The 14445-nt window shown below is 45.5% G+C and overlaps 1 protein-coding gene across 13 annotated transcripts in view; it reads left to right on the top strand.

The window, feature by feature from the left end:
- Atxn7l1 (ataxin 7 like 1) overlaps positions 1-14445 on the top strand; it is a 234968-nt gene that overhangs the window by 92163 nt on the left and 128360 nt on the right. Inside the window, exon 1 of one of the 13 annotated variants that reach the window (XM_048786136.1) lies at positions 13748-13866. The exons of the other annotated variants lie outside the window; for them this stretch is intronic. The gene's annotated coding sequence lies outside the window, so the exon portion shown is untranslated. Of the gene's footprint in view, positions 1-13747; positions 13867-14445 lie in introns of those variants that run through there. 13 annotated transcript variants of the gene reach the window in all.

The following is a 14445-nucleotide window of genomic DNA, read 5'->3' on the forward strand; positions in this document are numbered from 1 at the left end:
TTCATTTTTGCATGACCAGTAGACCCCTTTTTAGGTTGGCAGCACCACGAGTGTTTGATCTGTTTGTGCTTAGTCAGCTGCCATCCAACCAGATTGTCTGTTGGTACCTCTGTGCCATCCCGTGTCTTATAGCTGCCTCCTTGTGTCCTGTTGTAGGACAACTGCTGTTCAGTGGAATTACCTGTACCGGGAGGGAGTTGCTGAGGACGAAGACTGCGCCTCATACATCCCTGAGTCTCAGCAATGTAGCACATTTCCTGACTTCCTATAGATACCCACAGTGTTTAGGACAAACAGGCAAATGGAAGGATCCTCTGATCCCCAATTCAAGTGCCTTCAGCACTTTCTGCTTCACCAATATTAGCAAATATGATGGCCACTGCAAATACTTGCTTATTTATCCATCCCCTACCCACACACTAGGAGTTTCAAGGTACCAGGAACTCTGTCATGCTCACCATTAGATTCCCCAATTTAGCACAGTGAATGCAGGATCTAAAACATTGGCATTCAGTAGACTTTTTAAAAAAATTAATCTTGGAGAAAAGAAAGAAAGAAACCCACAAAGAAGGAAAAGTAGCTTGCCAGTTGTGAATAAGCCAGTAGCCATGTGTAAAGCGAGTACATTCATTTGCAAGATCTGGCTACTTGAAAGAGAATGATCCTCTCTGTTCAGATGCAGTTGGAAAGGCGGATGGCAGGGTGAACACCCTTCCTCAGCAATCACTGGAGGGCCGCTGCTTTGATCCTGACCACAGCTGAATTCTTGAGGGTCTTGCTGTAACATGACTCCCACTTCCGACTCATCCCTGGCATGTCCTGCTGTACAGGCTGCTCTATTCCATTCCTCAGAGCTGTATCAACCGAGGAGAAGAATTAGGGTAACAGTCACTGCTTTATTTAAATCTGAGAAAAGAATGTTGCCAGTGCTGATTCAAAGGTCACTCTGGAATTCTCCCCGTCCTCAGCAACAAGTAGAACAGCACTTCCCAGAATGTTCCTTCTCTAGAAGAGCAAGTCAGTCCCCAGACAGCAAGAGTTCCGGTAGGCACATATCCTTGGGAAAGGGTGTCAACACCCGCTGCCTGGAGCCTCACAGCAGCTTCAGCTATCAAAGCCTCCAGAGCTCTTGTGGTGGAAACCAAAAATGTACCTATTTCACATTGGAGTTGCCTGTTTCTTATCTGAAGTCATCTACTTGCACTTGGCTACAGTAACAATAATGCATCTTTGTCCTTCCCCCCCAAAACAGAAGCCCACTCCTTCATTTGATGTCTGAGCAGAGAAATAAAGATCTTCTCTAATCCTGGAGGAAAAACTGGCTGTGGAGAGAGTCCACCATCCCCCAAGCCATGTACACTATACATTCTAAGCAGATGGATTTTCAAGGGTAGTTTTGATTATACACGATTGTCACTTCATGCCCTGATGCTGAAACCCCTCTCCACTATCCTAGTTTTCCTTTGGGAAGGTCACAAAGAGCTGCCCTGCGTTAAATGTTACACCGTAGGGACCCAGTGGAGGCATGCCTTGGGACGCACAGGTCTTTGAAGAAGCTTCTGAGTCCTCTCATTTGCAAAGTCAGATTGCTCCTTCCCATCATGTGGACTGTTCCTAGGACAGATTTTCCTTTGCTTTTCCCCTGGAAAAGGGTGCTGTTAAGTGGAGGTGGCATCCCGCAGTGAATGGCATCCTGAAGTCGGGGCAATACTGGTGTTCACAGTTATGTGAGAACTTTCTACTGCTCTTTCCCAGGCCAGGCACTTTTGAAAGATAAGTGCAAATTGGGGAATGCTGCATAGGAGACAGGCTGGAAAGCAATGGATTGGGGGGGTGGGGTGGCGAGGAATGTAAATTGGGAATAAATGATGAAAGAGTAAGTCAACAATTTCACTGATGAATCCCACTTCACATGGAATGAATCATAATTTTTTTCCAGAGAAAGCAGCCATAGTCTTTGTTTTACAACACTGGGATTCCAGAGTTCTATCTAAGATTGGATGTGGGGGTTTTTGTTGTTTGTTTGTTGTTGTTTTTACTAACCCTGTGATTTATTTGTTTACTAGCAACACAGATACTTTGCTTTTCTCCACCTGAATTATTTTTTCAAATTCCTGAGCCATTTCCAGAGGTGCATATTTCTAGAACAAGCAAGGCTTAGTTTGCATCCTGCCCATGGTTTTCTGTAAGTGGCTGCCCCACCCCATTTATAACCTTCTTAAACAAGTACCTTCTTATAAACACTAACCTTCTTAACCAAGTACAGCATTTTCATTAATATGAAGGTTGCATTGACTCTGACCCTGACAGACCCCTAACTCAGTGACCTGCTTGACTGATAGCTCTGGGTTGACATCCTAGTGATGGAACTATCTCCATGTACCTGTTGGTGGAGTTTACCTATGCAGTTAGGGAGGCAGGAGCTGGACAGCAGCTCCATCAAAATCCTACCACTTTCCCAGCCTCGCTTCCTCTGTCATATTCTCACAACTTGTGACACTCTAAGGTGTCTGGTGATGAGGAACCTCCAGCCTTTACAACCACCTTTTGCCTCAGCTGCTGTCCAAGGGACAGGGGTGAAAGTGGCAAAGATAGTGGGAGATCAGTAGAAAGATCTAGAGGAGAAGGGGTTGCCCCTGAGAGCCTCTCTACTCTGGCTTATAATGTTTGTGACAGCCAAGAAACCACTGCACTCTTTTGATCTCCATGGTACCCAGTGCACAAGCTGGAGAGCCATGGTCTTTTGTCTTTTTCACTCTTGCCCTCAGCCTCGCTTGTCCAGAGAACTTACAGGCCTGTCATTAGTGTGGTTCAATTGATATTAGCATGATCCAGTGTTCCATTCTTTTTTAGGTTGTTTGGGGTGTGTGTGTGTGTGTGTTTTACTAAAGATTGAACCCAGACTTCTTGATGCATGCAAGGACTCTACCACTGAACTACACCCCTAACCCTAGATTTTCTTTGTAATATTTGATTTATCGAATAGTACTGGAATTGTATTGGGCTAGCAGCACAGGCCAGGGGAAGACACATCCAGCTATTTTTGGTTTTGCTTGGGGGAATTTCTTGGAAAGTGAGCTCATCTTTCAAGATACAGGGGAACCTCCATTTTTTCCTAGGTATCCCCTATACAGCTGTCCCCAGTCATTTTTCAGAAGTCCTTGGCCCTATGGACCGAACAAACAGAAAGTCCCATACACACTATTAACTCTGGTACTTTCTCAATTCCAGGATACCATTAATTGTAAGATACCACATCAGTTGGATAACACCTTTTCCCAGGTGCCAGGAGCACTTCAAGGACAATCTATTAATCCAGCCAGCATTGGCAAGTGGGAAAAGATGGGTACAATGTGGCAGAAAAGGGCCACGGCTGGGGAATGTGCCAACAGAAGCTTCTAGCTACAGGACTAGGTTGTAACTAACCTGTGCACATCAAAATAATGAAGCTATAATGGTCTGAGAGTTTCCTGTATCTTGCCATCCTCCCGATAAACGTCATGTAAATTAACCTGATCCCATAGCAACTAGGCCACACAGAATAAAATCGCACTGTCTGCCAAGTGTTAATTTAGGCTTGTGGTTTTAGATTTCCAATGTAGAGGGTGGTAAGAGGGTGGCCTTACTATTATCTTATTTTTTATTTCTAGTTGAAATTTGGTGGTCAGAGAATGTTAGGTGTGTTACCCATTTTATAACTTAGATACTTCCTTTGCGACTAGTTAGCATCCAGTTTTTGTCAATGTCTCCTGTACAATTGGAAATCTTACATAATCTCTCTTTTGGGGCAGGATTCCATATATATTATTTCGTTCAAATCTGTTATATCCTCACCACTTTTTTCTGCTTGCTCTGTTCTTTCTGAGCAGGAAGTTTTAAACCTCCCTTGATGGTTGTAAGGTGCTAGTCTCTCCTGTAACTCTGACACCTTTGCTTTACAATCCAGGGACTGTGCAGCTGAGCACATAGAGGTTTAACAGGTGGTGTTTTCATGCCAATTATTGCTTTGCCTCAGGTTCTATTTTTATCTGATTTACATTGCTACTCAGTTTTCTTTTGGTCAGTATGTATTTGCCTCATTTATCTTTTCTAGTCTTTTATTTTCAACTTTTCTGTGTCATTTTGTTTTAGGTGTCTCTCTTGTAAGCAGTGTATATCTGGCTTTTTTAAAAGTCCAATCTGATAGTGTCTTTTAATAGGTGAGTTTTATCCATTTATATTTATTGTGATTACTTGATGTATGTGGACTTATTTTCTTTTAATTTGCATTTGCTTACCTTGCTTTGTATTTGCTTCTTTGTTCTTTTTTTCCTGCCTCCCATTAGATTAGTAAAACTTTCCTTAAGCTCTCTCTGTTTTTCCTTTTGCTCACTTGGCCACAATAAATTTTACTTCTAAAATTCTATTTATTTAGTAATTAGCATTACATTTTTAACATGAATACTGAACTATAATTCGTTTTCTAATAAAGACTAAAGTTATCCAGAATCTCTGTCTTCTCAAACAACCCAAAGACCTTTGCATTATTTCACCCACTTAAAATCAACTGGTAATTACAAGAATTGAAATCAGGGTCCAGAACACAATGGCCATGCATTCTCAATCAACTGACTCACAGTGAGACTAGAAACACCTTGGTTAATTTTAAAGGACATGAAATTTTTCTAGTTTACTGTTTTACACCCTAAAGTGCTTTGGGAAGTCTCTCAAATTCAGAGCCACAGATCCATTCCCAGCTCATAAAAATCTATCTCTCAATTCCTTTTAAAGTAGGTTTGGACAAAACCTGTGGTCCACCATTAGGGCCTGTTTTCACCAATCAGATTTGTCATTTGTCATGATTTACAGTGGGGACACGGGATGGGATCCTTCTCCCTGCGCCTGCTTACCTAGCTTTGATTCTCAAACCTGAATGTGCAGACAGATCCCTGGGGAATCTGGTTAGAAAGCAGACACAGATTTGTTGGTCTGTATTTCTAACATCTCCCATTGGGCACACTGCTGCTTTGAGTCCAGAGACCTCACTTAGATAGAGGAGCAAGTGCTTGGAGAATACAACTTAGGTAGAAAAAGTGGGGGGTTTGGCTCTTGATCAGATCTCCTTGATACTTTCCAAGACAGCAGGTACCAGAAGAAACTTTCTCTCTGCAATGGTTTGGGGTTCAAGATCATTTTGTTTCTGAAGGTCTCCTTGAGGCCTGGAAGAGTCCTCTTCGTCCCCCTGTAGCCCAGGTCATCCTGTCTGAAAGGAAGTGCTCATTCAGTGCTCTGTGAAGGCCTTCTGCCTTCATTCCTATTCCTCTGCCATCCCTCCGAAGGTCAAGTCTCAGGCCTGTCCCTGTGTCATTTAAATGTGACTTGTGTAAGTCAGTGCCCTGAGGAAGAGCCAGCCCAAGGCTGGGGCAGGCTCCCTGATAATTTATGTTTAAAGCAAGCTTTTAATAGAGATACACTTTTAAATAGTAACCAGGAAAAGATTCTCTCCTCTTCACGGGTATCCATTTATAGGACTCAGCTGTTGAAGCTCAAGGGTAGCATTAGGCTTAAGTTTAATCTTCTGTATACCGTAATTTACAGCACCAAGTAAAGCATTGTACGTACAACTATTTCAGTCATTTGCCGTGATAAATAGCTATTGCTCTTGGCGGAACAGAAACGCCATCTCTGCTTTCCATTTATGAATATTGAATTGGCTCAGGCAGGCTTTTGCTGTACGTTTTTTAAAGGGGAAATCCCCCGCAGATCACATCTCCCTAGCCCAACTGTCATTCTCCCGCCACGTGCACCACTCAGAGCTTGATCCAGACCGCAGTGCTTCCAGTGCACGTGCGTTTCTGGTGACTGTTGCACAAAGCGCTTGCGACAATTCCAAGTGCAAGTCCTGCTAAAGACTACAGTTTTATACCCAGTGCCACAAGCTGTTAGGGAGAAGATTTAGCTGGTGGCAGGAAGCCACCAGCAGGGACCAGGGAAATATCTGAGAGGCGATAATCTGATGCAGGAAAAATAGAAGAGGTGTGATTCTGTTGGATTCCTGATAGTGAATGATGTCATCAAGGGAAATGGAAACGAATGGGGACATAAAAGGGAGAAGAAAGGAAAGTGAGAGAGAGATTTTGAAAGGCAGGCCAGCCCAGGCTCTAAATCTCCAGGACTTAGGTCAGATGTTTTATTCTCTGCCTCTGAGAGAAGACAAAATGGATATTCAGAGAGGACATTCAGGTAGTGACCATCTTGTCCAGGTCCCTTATATCTAAGTCAGCTGGTCATCCTACACTGAGCCTTCCAGAAATCCCCTCCCTCAGGCCCCACCAAAGAGCTTTCAGTGCCAGAGGAACTAAAATCCTTAGGTCGGTCGGCATCTTTGACTTGTCTCACGTTTATGAGTACCTGGGACGTGCCAGGCATCACTGTAGGTGGCAGGACCAGGACTCCAGGACAAACATGAGTAGAGGCGGTGAACACGTGAACAAGGGTGTCGTCTTCCCTGGCCGCAGTCGCCAACATCACTTCTCAGCAGTGTCTCTGGGAAACAATCCCCTTGAAAACATTGTTGAAAGGCTTCTGTTCTCGATGCTGCCTATTGAAGTTGATCGTCTACCTGCAGAATTTCCATGTGCTTGGGCGACGTCTTGCTGTTTACACCACACTTTCAAAGCCCACTCGATTAGACTTGCAGAAGAACTCAGGAAGGTGCCTGGTGAGTCGTAGCTTCCATAAAGTGCATAGCGAGTTCTAGCTTCAGTAAGGTACTCAGGTGAGTGCTAGCTTCACAAATTTGGAAACTCAAAGAAATTCAGTGACTAAGGTCACACCACAGATAAAGGCAGAGCTGGGACAAGAACTCGAGACTCCTCACTCTCCCTGCAGCCCTCTTCTATGAATTTCCCAGGGGAAGAAATGTATAGCAGCCGCAAACTATAGGAGGCAAATGTACCTTTAAGAAAGTTTTCCCATTTGCAGTTTCTAATTCCAAACTTCAGTGCAATAAACACGTTCTCTAGCTTTCTCCTGTCTCCTTCCCAGAGCATCTGAGCTTTCTGTCTGAAAAACACTCTTACAATTTTAGGCCAAAAGGAAGATTATTCAATCTGCTTATGGGTTTCAATCTACCCTTTCGTTTCCTGGCCAAAAGATTCCATCAGAACAAAAGTTACCATCACTTCTCAGGCGCTGAAGGCAGTTGGTTGTGTTCTGCATGAGAATAAATCCATTCAGCATGCCGATTAGTTACAACGGGCGATGAAGAATGATGCAGACCAAAACCTCCAAGTGTGTGCTTCATGCATCTAAACCTACTAATGAGAATAGGGTTTGGCAGAAAGATAAGCATTAAAGTCCCTGCCACCAGAGCTTGGAGTTGCTCGTTAGTATTGGGAGAGGTAGAATACAGACAGATGCAACTCGATAACGTCTCTCGTTCCTGGGCCCCAGATAAGTTTGTTACAGAGGAAGTTGAACGGAAGCAATTCCAGAAGAGACTTGTATAGAGGTGACTCCAGAGGCCTGGCACCTTGGGACTCCTCTGTAACCTTGCTGTGACCTCCTGCCTCTGTTTGCCCACTTGTGGAATGGGTATGTTGTTTATGCTCCAAGGGTATTATTAGAAACAGTAAATTTGAAAATGCCTTGGCATGTGGCTCATGCTATAAATATGCGTTGCCGCCACGTGAAAAATAGGCGTTTTTTTAGCTGAAATGTATAATGAGGTTAGGCAGGGAACACAGCCGCTGGCAGCAAGAGCATTGCCAGAGACTGGAGGTGTGAGGGGAGGGGCCAGGTGCTCTGCTGGGGAAGAACAGACACCATCTATGAGGCGGTCTTGGGCAACTCAGTGGAATGTTCAACACAAACAAACACAAAGCAGCATTTGGCCGTCCGGCTTGAATTCAGGAGCAAATAGGGGGATTGGAGATGAGTGTCTGACTTTTCACGCTGCAGGCTCTGCACTCAGCCCCATGCACCCACTGGATTCCAGAGGGTTGGGAAGAGGAAGGCCTGAGTGATTCAGTTCCCACATGGGCTTCAGCTGCTGTGTTTGAAATGTCCTTGTGTTTGCCAGGCAGCCTTGTGGTTAGGAAAGAGCCCGACCCTGGAGCCACCCTGCCTGGCCTTGACTTTGGCTCTGACACTGCCTATGTGATCTTCAGCCAGCCCTTCATGCCTCTGTGCCTTGGTTTCCTCACCTAAAAAAATAGAGATAATAATACCTGTCTGGTAGAGGTTGTCACAAGGATAGAATAAGTCAATGGGACCGCAGCATCTGGAAGAGCCATGGTGTCCAGGAGCAGCACAGGGAGACACCTGTGCCTTGTGGATTCCAGCACATGGCAGGGTACAATCACAGACTGGATTGATTGAGAAAAGCTCCTCTCCAGAGCACTGAGGAGGTTGACCATGAATTATTTGGTCATTCCCAAAGACAAGCATCCATTGGAAGGAAGGAGCAAGGGCTGTAGCCAAAATGATAAGCAGCCTTGGCTGACCTCCCCACCCCCAGCTGGTAAACAGAGGAGGTGTGCAGGGCTATACTGCTTAGGTGGTCCATACAGAAACTCCTGATATGCCTCCTCCCTACCAAAGCTTGGGGATGAGGGGATCTGTGTCCCCGAAAGCAGATTCCAGGAATCAGCATCCTAGACATTTGTATCTACTTGTCTCATATGAGTCAGTCTTTCCCAGAGTCTAGGATTCTGTATCTCTGTCTACTCTGGAATCCTGAAAAATCGTTCCCTGTTATTCATCTGCTTCAACCAGAGGGAAGAAAATCTCTATCATCTAGAACTCTCGCTTCATGCCCACCATCCGCCCTCACCGCAGTGTGCGGGCAGGTCTGCCCTCTGCTGCACATGTCACCGTCAGAAAGACTGCATTTCGGCCTTTTCAGAGCAAGTGTCTGGCAATCCACTGGTGAAAGGAGACAACAGTCATCTGCTGGTCAGTGTTTGCCAAAATGTGGCCTTAGAATGGGAGGAAGCAATGGTTCCTGGCACGAAACCTGGTTCCCTCTGGGCACGCACCCAGCCTGAACAGCTCCTTTAGAACCAGAAGCAATTTGTCATCTTTTGATTCTCTTCCAATACTGTCCCTGTCACAGGTAGATAAATGAGGCAGCATATGGGTGTCCAAATGCAGGATTGTCTAATCCCAGCAGTTTCCCATAGAGCCGTCACTTCTCTGGGGTGGAGAGCACAGTGGGGTGGTCCCTGGCTTCAGAAGCATAACCATAAGCAAATTTTTTCATCACTTGTCCCATTTATATGCAGGAAATGCTTTCTCAGAATCTCCCAGCCTCCAGTGTGCCATTGATAGGTACGATTCTCATTTCAGAATCCTGAAATGAATCATACATTTGTGAGCTCAACATCTCATGTCTGTAGTTCCACAGAATGCTACTAATCAAATCAATGTCTCAGCAAAAGCCAACAAGCATCCCTGAATTAAAAATAGCAAGGGGTTGGACTTTTTGTTCTAAAAAGACTTGATTACAGAAAGTCAATGGGAAAGGCGGATGTGTTTCCGTTCCCCTCAAGTTACAAGCTCTATACGTGGCTAGAAAAATATCCACAAGGTTTTCTATATAGTCCACATGGACTTTAGAAGTCAGGGTAAAAGTCTTAGTAAAAGCACCAGGTTATTCCCAAGGAGGCAGAGAAGGCTTCCTGATCTAGTTACCAAAACACATGAGACCCAAGACTCTCCTCTAAATGTGTTTTGGATGAGCCCAGCTATCCAGGGCAGACCGCGTGCCCACGCCCAGGGGCTGAGCGTGTGGCTGGTGCAGCCACACATCTTTGATTTCTTTTGTGGTGACATCCTTCACCCTCACAGCTGCTGGATTAACTGGGCATCCATAGCCACAAGGGCCCAGGGTTGGTGGATCAACTCAAGTTCATCCTAACCACAGAGAAATTGGCTTCCCTGATAGTATTGAGCATCACTAAACCACCCTGAGAAAGGAGATAGTGTGTATATAGTATCTCATAGCAGGATCCATTGAGCATAGGCTAGATTCTTATACAGGACACTAAAGCCAGTGGCCATAGGACATCTATAGCCAGCTCTTCATTAACTTTGGCACTGAAGGAGAAATCTAGCATGAACTTTGAAATTGAGAAGCAAATTCCAAAAATTAAGAATCAGCCAAAGTTGACATACTAGAAACCTTTTAGAAGAGGGTGGTATTTCTTTTAATGTTTTCCCAATTAATCAGTACTTTGGGTGAGCAGCTGAAGGATCAAATGGAGCTGAAAGTACAGGGCAGGAGGACAATTTACTGGGGTTAAGAGCTCCATCTTCCAGCCTCTACTCTTCATAGACAGACTGGGTATTTTCTATATTTGCCTCATACAATCAGGGAAGGATGAGTGAATGGATGAACCCAGAGGTCTCCCAGAGCTCATCCCTAGGAAGTGCACCATACATATGGACTTATGCAGACTTGGAGAAAAAGAGAGACTCCTACTTCCTTCAAGGTGAGGAGACAACAGAATAGTTAGTTTATTAAAAAGACAGACACAGACCTAATGCACCATACATATGGACTTATGCAGACTTGGAGAAAAAGAGAGACTCCTACTTCCTTCAAGGTGGGGAGACAACAGAATAGTTAGTTTATTAAAAGACAGACACAGACCTAAGTGAACCCTGCATTTCATTCATGGTGGAATCACATCATCTTTTCGTTGTTGTTGTTGGTTTGTTTGTTTGTGGTTTTCTTTTTTTTAAACTTTATTTTATTTTAGCTTAAAAGCCTGAACCAGTTGTACACGGTAAATTAAACCCATGTATTTACTTATTTTAGAAAAGTTATTTTGAGAGTATGATCTTGGGGTTTGGGGGATAGTTTTGGTGTCTTTCCTATCCATTGAAGAAGAGTTACATACAGAGAATAATCAATTCTGGCTCCTTGTATTTGCATCCTCGGATTCCTGTGGTCTTACCAAGCTTTGTCATAAAGCAAGGGAAGGAAGGACAGTGACTCCCTCAAGGAAGGCATTTCTTATCATTGACCCGGAGCTCAGTGCCTGGCAAATAGTAGGCACTCAATCAGTGTCGTAGGAATGAGTGAGTGAGGGAGTGAATAATTTACACGTTTGATCCTTGAAGTCAGTGCTACTCAACCTGCAGCCATGCATCAGAATCCCCTGGAGGGTGGTTAAAGCACAGATGGTGGGGGAGGGGAACACCCTGAGTTTTTTATTTCCAGGCTTGGATTAACTGGGCATCCATAGCCAAGAAGGCACACACTGATAGGCTGGCCTGGGACCACGGCTGTTTTACCTTTTCAAGTCTTTCAAGAGCTTGATATCTCTGACTATTTGATCTTGCCCCAAAGAATTCAAGTGGATTTTGTAAAAATTACTAGGGTTTAACCAAATGGGAAATCAGCCTGATTTTTTTTTTTTCTTAATGATTCTGAGAGATGTGAGGATCAATCACCACCTCCCTCACGATGGTGACCAACCGCACTGGCAGGACACAGCTCTAGGGTGGAGTGTAGGGGTAGGTTTTTTCGACACCTAAGCCAGTTGCTTTCCCATTCGATGCTGGAATCCCCAGCTGGTGTCAGACGCACTTAACTGCGACATTGAAACAAGACATGACCTTTTTCAGAAACTGCAGATGAGCAAAAAAGGGCACAGGAGATGAGCCTGGACGACAAAAGGGAACATGGTGTTTGCAAAGTCCATTCATCTGGCTGTGGGCCTGACTGATGTCATTAGGCCCCAGGATTCAGAAACAAGAGGGAGTTTCATGGCCTGAAAAGGCTGCCCTCTGCAAAAGTCATTCTCCCAATGCCAGCTGTCACTCTGGATGGCAGACAAGGAGCTGGAATTCCAAACCCACGCCTCAGGGAGCTCCTCCTTCTCGCCCCCCCCTCTTATCAGGAGAGTCCTTAAGAGGACAAGAGGACACACAGTAGAAGCCAAGGACGGTCAGTAGAGGGTACTACAAAGATCCAGGCTCCCTAAAAAGAGATGAAATGGAACCTAAGAAGGGAATTGGAGGGGGGAAGGGGGCCCTCCCCTTAGGTAGGAAGAGTATATTGGTAACCTGTTTCTGCATAACAAACGATGCCAACATTTATATGTACAGCCTTGCACAGTTTCTGTGGCCAGAGGTCTGTGAGTGGCGTAGCTGGGTGCTTCTGGCTCTGAGTCTCGTGTGGCTGCTGCTAAACTGTCACCTGAGCATAGTTGGAGGACCCACTTCCAAGATGACCCACTCCTGTGGCTGGAGGCTGGAGGCCTTGGTTCCTTGCTCTCAGGGCCTTCGGCCTCTCCACAGGGCTGCTCATAACACAGCGGTTGGCCTCCCTCCGCAACAACCCGAGGCAGTGGGGGGAGGAAAGAAGTCAACTCGCCCTTCTTGACCTGGTCCCAGAAAAGTCACAGTGTCATTTCTGCTTTCTTCTGTTCATTAGGAATGAATCTCTAAGTCTCTTAGGCTCCACCTCTTTACAAGAAAGGGTGAGCCTTTTTCATCCCCATCTTGCCAGGCCTCAAAAGATTACGAGAATAATTGACAGAGTCTCTGGTGTCCAGAGGAAAGGGGCTGTGGCTCTTGGGACCACAGGGCTTTGGCCTGCTTGGGCCAGGGATGCGTTTTTGGGTAGAGGAAAGGGCACGGGAAACTTTGAGCCCTCCATCCTGTAAGAGTCTTGCAGACCTCTTCCTTCCTGCAGTCTGGGGGTGGGGGTGGGGTAGCCACCTGGGTCGGAGGCACAGATCTGGCTGCTGAGAGGTGGAAGAAGGGGCTACTGCTTAGAGCCCAGGCTGTGCTGGAGAACGCACAGTAAGCAGCACCGCGCACGTCCTTCTAGATAAACTTGCCTGCCAGTTCCCCAGTAGTGGGACAAGAACAGGGATTGAAGGTGGAAGTGACGTCCTGGAATAAGAGGAACTTCTGGGATGTGCCCATAGGGAGTGGGTGGGGAGGAGGCGGGTGGGGAAGCAGGAGGGTGGCCCCACTGTGTTTTATTAAAATTGTGTCACTCAGGATGACACCTCAGCCCCACCAGGAACAGCGGTTGGCTCTGTGTAGCAAAGGCTTGGGGTCCCACAGAGGGAGCAGGCGTTCAGTGTGGCCCCGTGGGTGGTGCCCATGTGTAGTCTTCTTTGATGGCCCTATTGTACTGCGTCTGCTCTTATCTCCCCTATCATCCCCAGGGAATAAACTAATCAAACTTGCTGATGATTTTACACCGAGAAGGAGATAGCTAATAACTTGGATGACAAGTATTAGAATACAATGTGATGTGGATAAATTGGGTCCATGTATTAAGAGCTATAAAATGAGATTCCATCAAGGCATGAATAATGGTGCCTGTGGAAAGGATTAATCAAATGCCCCATTAAAAGGTGTAGGAATTCTGGTCAGACAGCCCCTGTTTAATTACACTCCTGCCCCCGCCCCACCCCCACTCCACTCCATCCCCCCCCCCCAACGGCTTTCTGCTAAAAGAAATATGGAAGAGTGTAGAGGAAATAATGGAAAAAACTGGGACATACATTTTTTGATAGAACAAGATCGTGAAGACAGATTTAAGCAAGCAGTGTTTAATTTAAGGGGGGAGAAGGCAATTGGCATGAGTAATCGTTTACAAATGTAATTTCCAAAAGGAGCCCTGTTGATACGATTCAGCAAATGCCAACAAAGCATTTACTTTCCCAAGGGAGAAAGCAAGACAACAAGAGAAATGCAAGCATCTCCCGGAGAGGACGCAGAGCAGCCAAGCCCTAGAGAAGCATCAGGTGGGAGAATGGGCAGTGCAGAAGATATGCACAACCTCTGAAAGACCACGGAGACTGGCCTTGCCTGGAGAAGGCTTCCTGGAAGAGGAGACTCCAGCAGACCCCTGAAGTGTGGACAAGCTTCCATGTACTGCAAATTCGTGAGCACACTCTGGTGACAGGGTCTAGTGAGGAAATGGGCTTGCAGAGCAGGGGGCACCTGTGGGGTTCTTCTCTCCATTTCCACCACCACCACCTGGTCCAAGCTGCCATCACTTCTCACCTGGACAACTGCAAAAGCCTTCCAGCTGTTTCCTCTGCTTCCACTCTTGCTCCTCTACAATCCATTCTGCACACCAAAGTCAGAATCAGAGTCCAAGTTAACCATGTCATTCTCTTGACTTGTGGCTTCCCATTGCTCTTAAGCTAAAAGTAAAAAAAAAAAAAAAATCATTCTCATGGCTTCAAGGTCATGTATGGTCTGGACCACATCCTGTGCCAGGCTCCCTTTCACTCTCTATATGCCAGTTAAGATGGCCTTCAAAATTTCAGTACATTGGGTCTTCTCGTCACAGGGCTTTGCACATGCTTTGCCCTTTCTATATGTGATTTTTTTTTCTTTCATCCTCTCTTTCCAAAGCTATCTCTGATTCATCCTCCAGAATGCATCTTAATGATTACTTCCTCCTGGAAAACTTCCTAATTTTCA

The sequence above is a fragment of the Marmota marmota genome, unplaced genomic scaffold (genome assembly GCF_001458135.2).
Source record: "Marmota marmota marmota unplaced genomic scaffold, marMar, whole genome shotgun sequence".
NCBI classification, from domain to species: domain Eukaryota; kingdom Metazoa; phylum Chordata; class Mammalia; order Rodentia; family Sciuridae; genus Marmota; species Marmota marmota.